Source organism: Meleagris gallopavo, chromosome 4 (genome assembly GCF_905368555.1).
Source record: "Meleagris gallopavo chromosome 4, MGAL_WU_HG_1.1, whole genome shotgun sequence".
Lineage (NCBI taxonomy): Eukaryota > Metazoa > Chordata > Aves > Galliformes > Phasianidae > Meleagris > Meleagris gallopavo.
The window spans coordinates 30,848,880-30,864,809 of record NC_139407.1 but is presented as its reverse complement, the minus strand read 5'-3'; positions in this window follow the sequence as shown (position 1 = coordinate 30,864,809).

The window sequence follows — 15,930 nt, the reverse complement described above, 5'->3', positions numbered from 1 at the left end:
ACCTACAAGATCATCAGTCCAATCATCGCTAATAGTACTCACTAAACCATGTCCCTCAACACAGAGTCCAAATGTTCCTTGAACACCTCCAGGGTCGGTAACTCCACCTCCCATCTGGGCAGCCCATTCCAGTGCCTGGCCACTCTTTCAGAGAAGTAGTGTTTCCTAACGTCCAGCCTGAATCTCCCCTGATGCAGCTTGAAGACATTCCCTCTAGTCCTATCATTAGTTACATGAGAGAAGAGGCCGACCACCAGCTCACTACAGCCTCCCTTCAGGTAGTTATAGAGAGCAGTAAGGTCTCCCCTGAGCCTCCTCTTTTCCAGACTGAACAATCCCAGCTCCTTCAGCCGCTCCTCACAAGGCCTGTGCTCTAGACCCCTCACCAGCTTTGTTGCCCTCCTTTGAACTCCAGGGCCTCGATGTCTTTCGTGTAGTGAGGTTCCCAAAACTGGACACAGTACTTGAAGTGCAGCCTCACCAGAGCTGAGTACAGGGGGACAATCACTTCCCTGTTCCTGCTGGCAACACTGTTTCTGATGCAATGATGATGTTTTCAGTTCTGAGATTACATTCTGCAGTTTATACCTTTCATAAAGCATTCATTATTCCATGAAAATACTCTGGCCATTTTCTTTTAAAGTCAGTACAGTACTTCTGAAAATAATCATAATAATTTTCCTCTACTTTTAAGGCTAAATAGAGCAATCTTTTCAAGAAAATGTCCTGGCTTTCTACACAGAGAGGTCATTGCAGAGAACTGAGAAGTTATGACACAGACTGTTGAGAAAAGAGGGGGAAGTTTCCAAAAAAATATGGAGGTGTGGCTTGGGGCGGTGTGGCTGAAAGACTGTGTAGAGGAAATGGACCTGGGGGTATTGATTGATGCTCGGCTGAACATGAGCCAGCAGTGTGCCCAGGTGGCCGAGAAGGCCAATGGCATCCTGGCTTGCATCAGAAACAGTGTTGCCAGCAGGAGCAGAGAGGTGATTGTTCTCCTGTACTCAGCACTGGTGAGGCTGCACCTCAAGTACTGTGTCCAGTTTTGGGCCCCTCACTGCAAGAAAGACATTGAGGCCCTGGAACGTGTTCAAAGGAGGGCAACAAAGCTGGTGAGGAGTCTGGAACACAGGCCATATGAAGAGAGGCTGAAGGAGCTGGGAATGTACAGCTTGGAGAAGAGGAGGCTCAGGGGAGACCTCATTGCTCTCTATAACTTCCTGAAGGGAGGTTGTAGTGAGCTGGGGGTCGGCCTCTTCTCTCGTGTCATTAGTGATAGGACCAGAGGGAATGGTTTCAAGCTACGGCAGGGGAGATTCAAGCTGGACATTAGGAAGTTTTACTTTTCAGAAAGGATGGTCAGGCACTGGAATGGCCTGCCCAGGGAGGTGGTGGAGTCGTCGACCCTGGGGGTGTTCAAGGAAAGACTGGATGTTGTGTTGAGGGACATGGTTTAGTGGGAGCTATTGGTAATAGGTGAACGGTCAGACTGGATGGTCTTTTAGGTCTTTTCCAACCTTGGTGATTCTATGATTCTATGGAAGAACAGTTAGGAATTAATTTCATAGCTTAAAAAGGAAAATAAGTTAATTCAAACCATGTGATAGACCTAGTATGCCAAATTCCTCTGAGACATCTCTAGGGCTGTGACTGAACATCCAATTTTTAGGAAATGAGGCTTAGTTGAGGAACACAGTAGCAAAGACCAACTTCTTACCCCAGCCAAAGTGGTATATAAATGCTATATAGCTGATTTTAATAGAGAGGCTAGCAGTGTGCTTAGGCGACCAAAAAGGCCAATGTCATCCTGGCCTGCATCAGAAATAGTCATCAGGACCAGGAAAGTGAGTGTCCCCTTGTATGCAGCACTGATGAGACTGCTCTGTGAATATTGTATTTGGTTTTGGACTCCTCACTGCAAGAAGGATACTGAGTTGCTCAAGTGTGCATAAAAAAGAGCAAGAGTGCTGGTGAAGAGACTGGAAGGCAAGACATATAAGGAGTGATTGAGAGAAGGAGGCTGAAAGGAGACCTCATCAGTCTCTGCAGCCACCTGAAAGGAGATAGCAGCAAGATGGATATTGATCTCTTTTACTCAAATGAGCAGTGATAGGCCATGAGGAAATGTGTTGCACCAGGGGGTGTTTAGATTGGATATCAAGAATAATTTATTTTTGTAAAGGGTGGTCAAATACTGGAGCAAGCTACCTAGGGCAGTGATAAGAGTCCCCAACCCTCGGGTTTAAGAGATGACAAGCATAGCACCAAGGAGCATGGTTTGATGGTTGGACTTGGTAGGTCAGATTGAAGTTGATGATCCTGATGATCTCCAAGGTGTTTTCCAACCTAAATGATTCTAAAGTTCTGTGATTTAGATGGTAGTAGTAACCATCTTTGATTACTCCTGTTAAATCCAGTATTAATTTGCAACATCAGGCTTAACATGACTGTATATTTGACAATCTATAGAAATATGTATGAAGCTTGGAGGGTACCATCAATTTTATCTTTTTTCACACTTAGTGCTTTTAGAATTGCATAGAAAGTCCTAAATACCATGGAGACTTAAAATAAAAAAATAATAAAAAAAAGAGGCTTTTGATGCCTATGTCTTTTTATACTAGCATTTATTGTTGTGCAATATATCCATGTTGAAAATTGGGTGGAAGGCAAAAATCCAGAGTTGCACAAGAAGATACTTTCATTGCTGTTTTAGTAGATTAGCTTGTATGAAGAAAACGTATGACAAAGTATAGGCAGGAAGAATTTCAGCAGTCTTCACTGTGCCACAATTAAATATTATTTATATAATATGCATCCATTCCAAAAAGTAAATTATTTCTTTCAGCTCTTCAGGGAAAAGGGTTGTTGTCAGTGTTTTATCCCCACTCTTTTATGTATACCAGGCAGAGAAAGTGAACATTCTGCCTTGGAGACTTTGATTTTGCAGGCATCTGTGGCTCAAGTCAAGTGAAGCCAGATGTAGCTCTACCTGGAATCCTTGTTCTTTCAAAGACAGAAGTGCTGCTACCAAGACAACATGTCGATATTTATTTCTGATAGATACTGTATTCTCAAGGAAAGCTGTTATGCATGTACATGCACTTATATCTGCCCACACTGGCCACCACTGAACAAGACTTTCTCAAAAATGTGGAGAGGGAGTGGAAATCTTAGGTCACTTGTGAGTTGCAGAAAGGGAATGATGTGGCAGAAAGGAGAGCATGTTTCATACTATTCATAGGTGTGGATCAGCATTGCCAAGGTTGAGGACAGAGGCTGCTTATCTATGGTAATTCCCCAGTGCCAGTGAAGGAGACAGTTTGTTGTTTGTTTGTTTTTTTATATATAACTTGTTGACTCTCTTCTTATCAAAAGGCAGAGTGCTTTGTCGTTGCAGTGCATTAAGACACCACCTATCCATGTGCCCATTTTCCACAAGACAGATGAGAGATGTTGGGAATTAATTCAACTTCTGACTGTGGTAGACTGCAGAGTGAAACACACATTACTTTCCTAAAAATAGCTGCTTTGGATGGGACTGAAGATTCCTCTAGCCCAGTTTTCTTTCCTGGGCAGTAGCTAGAAACTTATTTCTAGGAAAGAACATACCAGGCACATGGCAAGGATTTCCCAGAATTGCCCTTGCACTGCCAGGAGTTTGTGTTTTACAGACTTCCTGAGCTAGACAGAAGTCTTTAGACTTTTTGGCCATGTCTGCACATTATCCATAGGAGATAAGTTCCTAATATTTATAACATCCTTGAGTATGACATAAATACATGTTATGCAATTAGCCATCTTCCTTTGATTTCCAGCCCGTTTGCTGCAATCAGGCAACTGAGCACATCTGCAATTCTCAGGCATTAGGACACAAGAGATTAAACATATGCTACTTGTTACGGTGTCTTTTCCTAATAAATATCTTCACATGGCATTATTGTAAATAGAACGCATTTCCTCCTGCAGACTCCTGGGAGCATGACAGTGCTCTCCTAGGAGAGCCATGTTCATCTATATCCTGAAGGTGCCTCCCTGCCCTTCACACAATAAACCCAGATGCCCTTCATCCCTCTGGCATGCCCCCCATAGAGTCCCTAGAAATTCTTTTAACATAATTTATGTTTATTATACCTTAAATATTTCCAGGCAAACCACTCAAGAGCAGTTGTGAAAATAAATCAAATGAGAACTAATTAAACTGCAGGATGCATAAAGAGTAGGAGCATGTATCTTATTACATAACTGTTTCTGTATTGCTGTATTTGTCATAATCACATAACACCACATCGTGTAAGTGGGACACAAAATATTGATGGCACCTATTTTACCCACTGTCTGCCTAAACTAGTGTATGTGCAGTTGGCCTGACTATGACATCTGCTGAACTATTTGTGCAAGAATCAATCTGCTCTTTAGCAGACAGATGGGACAGAAAATAGAGAACTGAGCCTGTTGATGTAATAAAGAAACCCAACCACCTCTAATTACTAATCTTTCCAATAATGCTCATGTATTCATATGTTGAGGAAACAGGTTTCTCGTTTGTGCTGCTGAAGTGTTTTCACCTAGAGCAGATGCTGTGACAGAAGTAGGCCTAGGTAGCTCTTTGCCTGTATATGTCCTCATGCTGATGTGAGGTGTTCGTACTGATGAAAGTCTGATCTTTAATGAACTGTGAAGTAGTTCTGGCTATTCAACATGAGCTTTCCTTAATGCCCATCTCATCCTGTTTTTTTTATCTCCCAAATAGATTCAAAATGCAGAGGATCTGTTAAATTTTAAGGAAGGCTTGTCACACCAGCAAACATTTGAAGTGAGACAGATGCCTGAATATTAGCTCTCACATTCTTATTATTCTAGAATTAGCTGATGCAAGCTCATCTCAGCTCTTTGGAAATCACCAGTGTTATTTATACTGATTTTGTACTGTTGGACTGTACCTCTGTCCTCACCTTCATGTCCTGTCAGCACAGATGGAGTAGAAATGGTAATATGACTGTGGTTCTGAGATATATATATATATATACATATATATATATATATACATATACCAGATATATATACCATCACGGTTTCAGCTTAAATTGCTACATAGATCAGTCCAAAAGTAATGTTTCCTGTTTATTTCCATGGAAACTACAACAGCTATAAATACAAACATGATAACACCATTTGATAGAGTAAATTCTGAGCTACAAAACACAATTTTTCAACACAGCCACCACCATTAGCTGTGCATTTCACCAGCAATGAACAAGAACCTGCATGCCACGCTCACAAACATCTGCACCAGCAGAGGTGACCCAGTCACTGTCAGCACCTCACTGTGCTCACATCCACTGATTGGTCTCCATCAACATTCAGTGAGTTTTGATGAATGTCAGTGAGAGCCACTGTTTTTGCATGGAGGAATTTAATGGCACACCTTTGCTTTATGTGCACTTTCATGTCAGGCACCGTTCTGTCAGACCGTCCCTCTGCTGCTGTCTGTCATACAACAACAGCATGTAACGGAATATTTGTGGGAAGATTTAACCTCTGCTAACGTACTGCCAGCATCCACCTCTGACTTTGTGGGCCCGCTTGATAAAACAGGAGGCATTACTTTTGGAGCAGCTCTTGTATTTCCTACTGAATGACAGCTAGGAGTCTGGTGATGTTTTTATTAGTGAGCTGCCCTTTAATAGACAACTCGTTGAAATATGTGAACTGTGCTGTGCTCTTGACTTAACTACTGCCTCCAAACAAAGAAGGACTTGTGAGATGATGCATAAGACTTATGAGAGGATGCTTTGTCCTTGATGGAAACTTAGAAAGTATGAATACCAAGGATAAAGATGGCTGTCAAGGCAAAAATTAGAAGCATAATTCACGTTCGGATGTTATGCTTTATATATGTGTGAATTATAGTTTAAAATAGAAAATAGCTTTTTGGAATCTGAATAATTTTTTTTAATTGGGAGGGAAATTGTCAATGATTTTACAGTATTTGGATTTAAACAGTTATGTGAATATTTTATTGTTTGTAGCTACTGGATTGAGTGGGCAAAAATTATCCACTAAGCACAGCAGGAAATTTGCTACAGAGACTGATGAAACTCCTTAAAGGCTTTTCTGGCTGTATAAAGAAAAATTATCTGTAGTATCAAGGTCAATCACATGATTTGGCACCACTTGTAGCCTCAAAGTGCTGGGGTTTTCAGAATGAAGGCTCAACAACACTAAGAAATATAAACTGTGATGTCAATTTCAGGGCAAAGTTATACATTCGGGTAGATTTACGAAGTTCAGTGAAAGTCATAAGGGTTAATATATTTGCATATAACGTAATGAACAAGCACTTTCACAGAGGTATGCATTCTCTGTATGGTTTTAAAATGTTGTGTGTATAAAGAACTGTTCACTATTACGTGTGGAGAGAACAAGAGCCATTTATTTTAATTTCCCCTTGAGAATGAATTAAAAACTTTCTGAAACAACTGACCTAATTTGTACAATCTAACCACAGTGGATATTTCCCAAAAAGCACAGGTATCAGTCACCTCTACCATGTCCAGCTCCAAGCAAGCGTACCATAAAATAATTGTTTTAAATCATTTATTTCAGTCTTTCCAATTTTATGGTATAGCACAGGAGTGGATAATGTCTGCACTTTCTTTCACACCCAGTTACAAAATCCTTTCAGTTTGCTCTTGCGAAGGTGAGGGCAGGCACAACTGTCCCATAAGGATGCTCTAGGAGCATAACTATAGGGGCATAAGCTGTAATACGCAGATAGCCTTTTAACAAGAGTGCTTTCAGTAAGCAAGTTAGATGTTCTGACAGAAGAAAAATGCTCCTAAAAGGTTGCAGTCTTTGCTGTGGATTCTTGCAGCACAGGTCTTCAGGGTAGCCTTCTAGTGGGAGGCAAGCACTACAACGTGGGCTCTGTCATGCTCCACTGCACCCCTTCAGGAAGGATGCAACTTTCCCTGACAGCACAGGGTTTTGTGGACACAAAAATGTTGTTCAGGGGAAAATAATGCTTTTTCAAATATCTGCTTTCACATTACTATTTCTGTAATACAGCTGAGTCAGAGAGCGAGTGTCTTTTGTGTTCCTACATGAATTAACTTTTTCTTTTTTACGCTTCCAAATAAAAATAAAACTAAACATTTGCTGTCATGGAAAGAGTATATTTCTCTTCTTACACAGTTAAAAGTTTAAAAATTTTTTGCCACTCTTTAATATATGTTTCAGAAGTGTGAAGGAAACAAACTAGAATTGTAGCTTCTTCAGGTTATGAATATCAAGCAAAAGGGTATAAGCAGCTATAAAGATACTAATAACATTGATATGATTTATCGTGCTCTGTACAAACTCAGCCAGAAAGGAAATACATTCCATAAGATATAACCATATAAGATAAGATAAGATATAACCATAAGATATTTAAAATAAGATTTTGTTTATGAATGTGAGACATATGGGCTCTCAAAAGACATCAGGCTTTGGTAATGTATGCCATCAATGCCTGCAATCCTGTTTTGATCATACCCCAGTGCATGTGGTGCTGTGGTTTCCTCTGGGAGGGAATAAATAAATAAATTGGTTGCTTTTTTTTTTGTTATTTAAGTTCTGAAAATACCACCACATCTTCCCTGGTAGATACTTAGATGAAAACTGATAGCTATTTCTTAAACTATGAGCCATTACGTAGAATTTGAATGATTCAGACTCTCTCTGAATGGGTAACCATCAACAGAATTATCTAAAGCTTCGGACAGTGATGTCAAATGCTGAATTAACCTAAGGTTTTCCTGGTGCAGTTGGTAAATATTCTTAAGTTCTAAATAGATGCTAAACTTTAATGTCTACATTTAATAGCACTAGCATTAAAAAAGCGCTGCTTTGCTTTTCTAAATAGGGAAGTGTGAAACCAAACTAGAACAGTATAACTGTGATATTACTAACTGTATTTGGATTACTATAGGTTTGAACATTGGCATTTTCTTGTTTGCAGAGTGGTAAGAGTGTTCCCAGTATAAGCGTATGTGGGTATAAGTGTGTGTGGGTGTACTTTTACGTTCAGATACAACTTGTCATTGAAAAGATGTGAGTAAAACTTTCTAGATATAAAAATTCTCCAGAATGAGCACGTATACAATTTAATCTCAAAATTTGTCTAACAACACTGTGAGCCCCATGGAATTTCAGGAGAAATGGCAGCCAAGCTTTATCAGAATATCCTACCCAGTTCCTGTCCATTGGAGAATTTATGGTCTATAATGCCTTCCTGCCATTGCAATTACTACTATTTCTGTGCCATGGAAGGAAAACATTGCAAATGGAAGATGATGACTAGTAAACAGGGTGTGCCTTTGGAAAAACCCTGAAATGAAAAATCATTATTGCACAGAATTAGAAAAAAATGCTATTTTCCATAGTTCTGTAAGGTATTCTTAGTATATACTAATGAGTTCATTCACAGGACAAATATTTAGGTGTATGGCAATCATGAGAAAAAAGCATCTGCAGTGTAAGATCACCTGCAGCTTAATTCAATTGAAGCGACCATTAGGTGGAACTTTTCAGTTTACTATCAGTGTAAACAAGAGATGTGAAACTGTTTTCTAGTGATGCAGCAATAACTTTTCATACCTTGTGACTGAGATATGAGAGTGAAAACCACCATGCACCATGCCTTGATAACCAATAGACATTTGTACTTGGCTGGAGTAGAATAAAGCACTGGACAGGAGTGGCCCTTCCAAACCCACGGTGCTGATATTCAAAATATCAAAACAGCTACAGAAATTACATTTCTTTACATTTCTTTTCTGATTTCAACTCAGTGTATGACTGAATAATTACACACATATTCATAGTTTTAATTTTGTACTAAAAGTAGGCTATTTTTTATTTAGTGTGCCCCAAGACTCAAAGGTGAGTTTTTAGGGGTATGCTGTTTTTCTAGTGGTGAATCAGTACTGCCCACATAATTTTCTACATCTGGCATCAGAATAGCACCCTTCCTTCTGATACGATGATGTGGATAATAATTTAGAGCACCAATACTAATGCTCTAATGAGTCAGGTCAGTGTAGACAGGAACAGGAAAATTCCACACCCTCTGAGGAATCTTTACTGTTTCATTCTTTTCCAAATTTCCTTTTTGTTCCTCATCCTTCTTTCTCTTCCTTTTAGTTTAAACTTGCCTGGCTGCTTTGAGTCAGTTGTCTTCATTAATCTCCTGTTTGGCTTTTTTAAGAAACTATTGTACCAACTCTCAACGAAACCTGTATTATCTGAGCTGCAAAGTAACATGTAATTGGGAAGTAGAGCACCCTAGAATTAGAGGCCTCACATGAAGTCCATGGAAGAAGCAATTAGCTTTGCTGGGGTTTCAATCTAAATATGTATGCACAGACTTTTCTTCTAGAAAGTTTGCTTGCATTCTTGTTAACTGGATCCATTTCTGAATACTGACCTCATTCTTCTGCAGACAATTTAGTACCTTTTCAGTGATTATATAAGCCTTTTGAATGCAGAAGTCTTCTAGTGACCACTTACCTCCTGTTTTTTCATACAATAATTTCTCACATAATTCACTGAGAAAGAGTCATGAAGCAGCTTGTCTTATTAAAGCTTCAAAATATCAAAGGTTGCACAGAATGCAACACCAATAAAGATGCAGCATCTTCAAACACAGATTTCCACTAATCCACTTTGAATATGAGCTCAGCCTGGTCTTATGTACCCCTTGGCGTGCTCCCACAGCAGTGTTCAGCATGATGCCCAGTCTTACGTAAACTTGGAATTAGGGACAGGAACAAGAATGCTGGGAGAAGTGTAAAATTCAGATTCTGCAACAACCTTTCTGGAAAAAGAATCGCAGCAGTACATGAACTGTGCCACAGTTCAGGCTCCTAAATGTCCCTTTTGGTATGTGGTATAATGTTCATTCTTATGTTGGCTCTATTTAGTGTCACCATTTAGTAACTGGGTATCTAGGGAGTTCTGACTAATTGCTTTCATTCACCATGCCAATTTACTCAGGATCAAAATTATCTCATAACTTGGATGTGCTTTTTGGTGGTTTCAGCTAAGCAACAAGTTTATTACCGAAAATGTGCACATGGAAAAGATGCACTTGAGATGGTGACAGTCTAAATGCAGGCAGTTTGTTACTGGTAGGACTCAGTAGGTTGAAGGTGGGACTTGATGATCTTGAAAGTCTTCTCCAGTATAAGTGATTCTATATTCACCAGTGTTTTTTATAACATTGAATCGACAAAATGCTTCCTGAGAGGTTAACATTGTGCCTATAGTTATGTCAAGATGGGTGGAGCTTCCCAGAGAAGATGAAATGTGGTACTGCTGTACTCAGGAAATCTTCCTCCTCCTCTGCGTGTAGGCGGAGATGACTCTCCTTAAAGTTTGATAAACTTGGTCTTTCCCACAAAGATCAAGTTGAAAATATGCAGTTGAATATTAAGGGAATTACTAGTGTTCTAAGGATGTGCTGTGTTAAGAATCTCAAATACTGAGTCATGAAGTAAATTTACTTCTGTAAGGCAAAGTATACCTTTCTTGTATTCTGGATCCAACTGTTTTTTGCTCATCCAGCTTGGAAGAACATTATTCATGTTCTGCATGAGATAGTTATGTACTAAACAGACTTTGGGAGAGTTTTCTGTGCTATTGAGGTAACATTTCATTTCCTCTAGTTTCTCCTTCCTGATATTTCTTCAGAAGATGGCAAAAAACCTATTCCTGAAAAAAAAAATGATTAGGCAAGGTGTTTCAGGACTGATAATGTGTCTGTCAATCAGATAAATCACACTGAAGTGCATGTTGTTTTCAGGAACAAGGAAATACCATTTCTAAAATTATATGTTTTCTGTAGTTTACTGGACTTCTTGATTAATTCAAGGAGAATGTGCGTACCAGTCCCAGCATTGTTCCCGTGAATAATAATGGTACAGTTTCTCAGACTATAGTTTTTCTTCCTCATCATGCTGTGAAATCTCTAAGTCATCCTTCTGCAATGGAAATTATAGTTTCCTTTTTTTCATGCTGACATTGCTATTCATATGGTCAATCTAGGATATGAAATCAGCAGTATGAGGCTCATAAGATTGACTCTCAATGAGTGAAACATGATGAAACAAACTGCTCTAATTTATTGCCTCCCTCATTTCCTTGGGTGTACAGTGGAGATTTTTTGAGTTCTTCACACGCAAGTCAACCAGTATCCTATAAATGTTGTTACATTTCATAGCCTCAGGAGAGAAGAGCAGCTGAATCACCATCTAATTACAACACCTTCTTGAGCGGCAGCTGGACACTCATAGTGACCAATGAAGCTCATTAGGAAAAGAATAAGGAAAACATGAAGATACTTCATGCTTTTACTCTTCCTCTGTATTTTTCCAGATGCCAAGAATTTGAAGCTGAGGAACTTCTTGATCCAGAGAGAACACCTTTCTATTGAATAGGTCTCGTAAGATTTTCCCTCATGAATTTGTCTGATCATTGGTGGAACTCTTATTAAAATGTAATATCCACAAATAGATATAGCAAAGAATCCCACAGGCTAGCTGCTGTAAGGATAACATGTTCCTTTAGTTTCTGCTGAACCTGCTACTTGCTGCCTTAATATTTTGTTCTAACTGAACAGCCTAGTGCACTCTACTGGCAGAGAGCCAGAGGTGGGAACTCCTACAGGAACGGGTTGGTTTCAGCATTTTCCTTAAGTTCTTAAGTTTGTAAGATGCTATGAAAACAAAATCGTATGTCCTATGCATTTAGGAATATGTTCAAATTTAAACTTAACACCCATATTTCTCTGCAAAACACACACTAATTTCATTGTGGAATTTGTTAGCTGGAAAGCAACTGACCCTAGATATTATTTGGAAGGCTGCATAGCATTCCTAGTCCAGCTTGCTGAAAAGGAAGATGTTAAGGTTTAAAGTCTGCTGGAGGAACGCCTCCGAGTGCAGAGTTGTGTTCAGTGGCGTCGCTGCAATCCCACCCTGTCTTCCCAGTATTTGGAGACTGTGTGTTTCCTCATTTCAGTTCTCTGGCTCAAGGAGGCACCTATTGGATTGCTAGTGTGCTTTTTGGAACAGTGAAGCATGATTGAAAATTTTCCACCACAATCTTTTCTAAGATGTAATAATTATGATAACATTTTTTTCCTTAATCCAAGCAGCAAAAGAAATAATATGGTGTTAGGCAATGGGCATCTCATTCTTTTCAGCTTGGGCAAGGGAAGATGACAAAGCAGACTGATTTATTACTGTGGTGTCTGAAAGCCTGCAAACCTACTCTCTCCTTAATTGCAAAATATTCTTAGGAAAAGGCAAGCTGAGAACAAAGACCATTATAAATAGCTCTGGGCTTACAATTCATCTGTCAACTATTTCCTTGTGTACTGACCATTTGGACTGTATTGCTGCCAATGAGCTGTCTTTTCTTCCTCTAGGGGCTTTGTGAACTCACTGATTTGGTCATTGCAAATTATCAGATTGAAGCAGTATGAATATGCACTTTTTTACTCAGGCTTCTCTACCAGTTCCTTTCCGTGCTGCATTAGCTAATTAGCTAATTAGCTAATGCTCTGTGGCCCTAGATCTATCAGACCTGTATGCCTTGGGACGCTGAAATATTTCTTGCTTTGGCCTCTCTGCAGGAAGTTAAGAAAGTGCTAAACTAAGCAGGAGGGACAGATCTCAGGAGTGGGGGGATTCATATTTTCCTCCAGAGTGCCTGTCTCTCATCATGTTTGGTCTCCCAAATGGTAGGGAGCAAATATCTGGCTTCTAGCCTGTAAGTCCTTCTGCCTTGCTCAGGAGCTTTCTGTAAGAATGACAGGTTCTGGCTCAAGCACCAGCCATCAAACACTAGCCTAGGTGCTAGCTCTTGTTCCACAACACCAAACCTGTTATTATGGAACTTACATCTTACAAGATGCCCAGGTAAAGAATGACATCTTCATGCTAAGAATCCTGTCTCTCCAAAACAAAAGTCTTCTGATTAGAAACTGAATTGATATACTAAGTGTGCTAGGGGCAAAATGGTAATAGAGACTCAGGCTAGTTTTAAAATGTAAGGGATATAGCCTTTATAAACTGCTTTCTACATTTTTTCCTCCATATTTCAGGTATTTGGCCCTCAAAACAATTTAAGCTAACATTTCCCATCTTGTGGATGTTTATAAATGTGGTATTATGTGCTGGCTCTTGTTTATTTGGGGAAATCTCATTGTTCTCGAGAAGATGCTTGTTTTTCTTTTTGCAGCAGTGTTCTGTGCAAACAAGCTTTCTTCTTTAGAAAGTGCCAACCCTGTAGTAGTCTGGACCTGAGCACAGTCCTTCTGATGGCATTAAGGGTAAAGGTCTCTTGGACTTCAGTGGAAACATGCTTGTTGGGTGCTGTTCTCACTGCACTGACGTCAGTGATAAGATTTACATTAACTTAGATGAAGTCAGCTTTTCATTGCTGACTTCAGGTCTGTTTTAAATAGACAAGGATTAGAACAATTAGGGCTGGCCAGCATTTTGCTCTTTGTCTGAAGAATTTGTAAAGGCAGCAGTCTCTGAGGTATTACAAGATCTCCATGGATGACACATTAAGGGCCTATCTCTTAGAAGAAAATAATTTCTCTGTTAGATTGTGGTCAATGTCTTGTGTCATATTTCATTACAGTAAATATTTCAGTCTCATTCAAATCTCTTAGCAGGAATTTAAGCCCAGGAATAGGCTGAGATAAATGCAATTTAGAGCAGTGTGAATTATTAGTTTTGTTTGGAGTACTAAATATTCAAATAGTAAGGTAGGAATGACAAACTCCCCATGCAGTGAGAATCTCTTCAGTGTGTTTTCTCAAACTATCAGTTCTAGCAATGTGATCGTATGTAATACTACTTTCCTTTGCCTTCTCAAAAATTTGAAAAGCTGCTTTCTAGTCTGATGTGTTTCCAGTGGGAGATTTCATAAGAAGTAACTGAGAGGGACTTGAAAGAAACCTTCAAGTTAACCTATGCTACTTGTGAACAGGGAAGATTCTCATTTTTTTTCTAACAGAACAGTCATGTCAAAAGTCTAAAGGACTGATGTTGATGGGATGTGGAGCTTAACCCACTCAGGGTTCATAAAATCAACTGGACAATGGGTTCTGCTGCTCCTCACACCTTCTTCCTTGTGCAGGTGCAGCTTTTTAAAGTAAGATCTATTATTACTCCTCAGCTAGGAAAATTTCATTCTCATGCACTCATTCACCACTGACTGTTCTGGATGTGAATTATAGCATGATTCAGAATGAATTCAGCACATAAGCTGTTAAGATACATTAGTTTTAAAGGGAAATCTGAATGCTGAGCAGCTTTTAACAGTAAAATAATGTCAGAGATGTGTTCAGGAAGAAAACACTCATTGCAGAAAGGAGTGCAGAGATGGGTGAAAGAAGCTCTTAGATTGCTTCACAATGCCAAAAAGGAAATACTCTTCAATCAGCAACTGTGGCTTGTTGACAAATGGATAACATCTGTATTGCTTATGAAGGAGCTTACTTGCTCAGTCATTTTCCTGTGATGTAATTAACCATTTTGTTTGACGTTCATAAAAACACTTTTGATGGGCTAAAATGTCTTAATTCTCTGACATACCAAACTCCTCAAGAGCTGATCTGACCTTTACTCAGCCTAGAGTTCTGGAAAATCCTACTGCAAAAATCTTCTGTACCAACAGAGTGAGAGGAACCTTGAGTTATACTAAGATGCAAAAAAAGACTCACACTCAGAAGTACTGCTTGGCCACTGTCCTTTAAGTTGCGCAAGGCTAACTCTACATTCAAAGTGGTATTATCAGGAACCAATTTCAGAAAAAAAGGTTGCAAAAAGTTAGGTGAGCACCATTTTCTTTATCTCTGTCTGTGTGAAACAACAACACCTTGTGCCTTTTGCCTCAGGATTCAGAATATCCTGCAACTAGTCCTTTGTGTGGGAACCAATAAAATAATCTTCAGTGAAGGCTATGACTAGGAGGCAGCTGAAATTATGAATATGGAATCCATCCACTTTCAGATATGCTCTCAAATAAAAAAAGTTATAAAGAAAATAATTTAAGATCATACTTGAGGGAGTGAACAATTATGCCTACATCACTTTGGGCAACTAGCTGCATTTTGCCAGTGGGATCAGCCCAACCTCCTAACCAGTTTTTTTTCCAGCTACAGGGAGGTTCCCTTATCTCTTTTCTAATTGAGACAATCAGGTGTCATACTTGGTCATGAGTTATTGGTGAGAGAGAAGAGACGCTGGCTGGTCCATTGCCAGTTTGCAGGTTGAGAAGCCATAGCTGTGCTCTGCTCGTGCCCTTGTGCCTCCTGTAAGCAGAGACAAGGAAGGGAGTATGAATCAGGAAAGCCCAAGGAGAAGGAGTAACTAGAAAAGAATTTATCTGATGAGGTCAGTAAGTCAATACCTCTATTTGATGACACAAAGAGAATAAAAATACATGTTATAACATGAAAATACGCAATTTGCACAGCTCATCCTTCTGCTTTGCACAGAAAATAGAGACATTTTTTAGGATATTGAAAGAAGGCTCCATAGCACTAAGCTCTCTTTGACAAGAGCTCTGATCCTCCTCTCAATGATTGAGGATTATTGCAATGGTTAATTAAGGTGCCTTGCGCAAACAAGCAGCAGGAGTGATGATGTCTGGTTTTTAGTGGATTTGAGTTTTGGGATTGGATTCTCTGATGTCTAATTATGCACAGAAGCAATCCTGAAAGTTCATCCAATTAAGGTCTTTGTAACTTCTCTACTTCTCCCTCCCTGCCAAAAGTTTCTCTACAATGTCATGAAAGCTTAGTTTACTTAAGTTCTGATGAGAATGTCTACTGCTACCCATAGAGAAAACATCTAGAAAATACTG